The sequence below is a fragment of the Penaeus japonicus genome, unplaced genomic scaffold (genome assembly GCF_977035675.1).
Source record: "Penaeus japonicus unplaced genomic scaffold, GWHDUDI00000001_assembly GWHDUDI00000010, whole genome shotgun sequence".
Taxonomy (NCBI): domain Eukaryota; kingdom Metazoa; phylum Arthropoda; class Malacostraca; order Decapoda; family Penaeidae; genus Penaeus; species Penaeus japonicus.
In genome coordinates, this window is record NW_028234412.1 from 7,251,644 (window position 1) to 7,254,143 (window position 2,500).

Sequence of the window (2,500 nt, forward strand, 5' to 3'; positions counted from 1 at the left end):
ACAAAATTCAAAGAAAACAAAGCAAGAATAAAAAAACAGCAAAGAGAACAAGGCGTGAGAGACGTTGCTTGTAAGGAAAATCAATATGCACAAGCCCGGTCAATACAGAGGAGTTCAAGTGAAAGGTGTAAAAGGAGAGAGGAAGAAGGAGACGGTGACGAAGAGGGGATGAGAAGAGATGAGAAAGAGGAGGAGAAAGAAGAAAAAGAAGGGAAGAGACGGAGGTGGGGGAAGATGATGAGGATGAGGATGAAGAAGAGATGAGAAGGAGAGAGGAGAAAGAAGAAGGTAAAGATGGTAAGTAGAAGGAAGAGAATAATTAGAGGGAGGAAGAAGCAAACCGAGAAGGAAAGAGAACAGAAGAAGAAGAAGAAGAAGAAGAAGACGAAGAAGAAGAAGAGAAAAGGAAGAGGGGAACAGAAAAAAAGAACAAACACACCAACCAAATCAAAGAAAAAAAAATTAAGACAAAGAAACGAAGAGGAAGAAAGAAACAAAGAAAACTAAGCAAAAAAAAAAAAAAAAAAAAAAAAGAGAGAGAGAAAAAAAAGGGTAAGACGGAGAGAGGAGCGGCTGACAGGTAAGGATTGGGTGGGGGGGGGGGGGCGTTGAATGCATGTGTCACGTGATGTGCCACTGTTTCCCCTCCGAGTGAGTGATGTGACACCCGTGGGAAATTGATCCTTGGTCGGTTTGTTGCTTATCGTCGATAAACAGCGGAAAAAAAAAATTATTTAGAGACAAAGATGATACCGATAAATCTGAAGCATTTATGTGAGCTCTCTGGTATATGGTAAGCGTGGTATGAATAGAGAAAATAAAGTAGAAGTCGTGGTTGAATGTTGTCTTAAAAGAAACGGAACTTTGTGAACGAAAGGGATTTTGTCCTTGTCGTTTCAGTTCATAGAGTGTCTCTATCTTTGAGAGAAAGGAAGCGAAATTTTGGACCCAGACATGAAAATCCTTCTAGAATGCATTGAATACTCCTCTTTAGAAAAAAAAAAAGATAAATAAAAAAATAGAAAAATAAAAAAATCTTTTTGGTTCGTGCATGACGTGTAATAGCACAGAAAGCAATAAAGATAAATGGAACTATATTAAATTAAGTCTGCTTGTTAATCAGTTTTTTTCTTAATTAAGGTAATACGTGCACACACACACACACACACACACACACACACACACACACACACACACACACACACACACACACACACACACACACACACACACACACACACACACACACACACACACACACACACACACACACACACACACACACACACACACACACACACACACACACACACACACACACGCACACACACACACACGCACACACACACACACACACACACACACACACACACACACACACACACACACACACACACACACACACACACACACACACACGCCCACACACGCACACACACGTGGATCACTGGCCGCCATGCACTACCCCAACCAACAGGAATGGCTGGAATTGTGAGTAATGTGAGAGTTTTTGCGTCTGGCGCTCTGCTTGGCTGGCTCTGGCTTGAGTTATTGCGTCGGGGAAACTTAATATATATGTTATTTGGTGTTGAAGTTTTTATGGAAAGCTTTCTTAGTTTTGGGTTTATGAAGATAAAGTTTTGTATCGTATGTGTTTGTATATTATATATCGCGTATTTCTTAATTCTATGTAATTTTTGGAATTTTCTTTTTTTTTGTCATTAGGGATTTAGGAAACACGAACACATGAACATATATTTATCCTTTATCTTTTATTATCATCATGATTATTTTTCGTTTAGTTCTTTTGAATATCTATCGCAGTGGTTCTCAATCTTTTTTCAGTGATGGCACCCTGAATTTATATAATCCTTTCTGTGGCACCCCTTTTTCACCATCACCCCTCCTCACATGAATTAACTTCTGATATAAAATTGTACCTGTTTGAATTACTTTAATTAATGATTTAAAATTATTATCCGTACTGAAACCCAAATTAACATATGATGTACTGTAGTACATGCCCAAACATAGAACTCGTCAGTGGAATTAGATTCAGAATATTAGATTAACTTAAGAGTTATGTTATCAGTAGTAGTAGTAGTAGTAGTAGTAGTAGTGTGCAAAAGGAAATATCTACCTATATTTTAGTAAAATATTAGAGCAAGTAACTTCCTACACCGACATTTAATTATAGGCAGACTGCTACAAACTGTTTTACAAATGTACCTTGAAACGATCTAGCCAAGACAAAATTCATGGCAATCTTGTGGCACCCCTAGGCGCTGTCCGTGGCACCCCAGGGTGCCGCGGCACCCAGTTTGAGAACCACTGATCTATCGCCATAGTTTGTATTGCGTCAAAAAAAAAAAAAAAAAAAAACTAGAACCGTCTTTATCACTGATTTTATCTCTTAAGTAGGTTATCATCATTTACTTTATTCGATTATCATAGGGATGACTCGAAACATCTTTATTTCACGGGTAGCATTACACAGTTT

General features: G+C 38.3%; 1 protein-coding gene across 2 annotated transcripts in view; it reads left to right on the top strand.

The window, feature by feature from the left end:
• LOC122249244 (CAP-Gly domain-containing linker protein 3) overlaps nucleotides 1–2,500 on the top strand; it is a 75,524-nt gene that overhangs the window by 40,399 nt on the left and 32,625 nt on the right. The gene's annotated exons all lie outside the window — the stretch shown is intronic.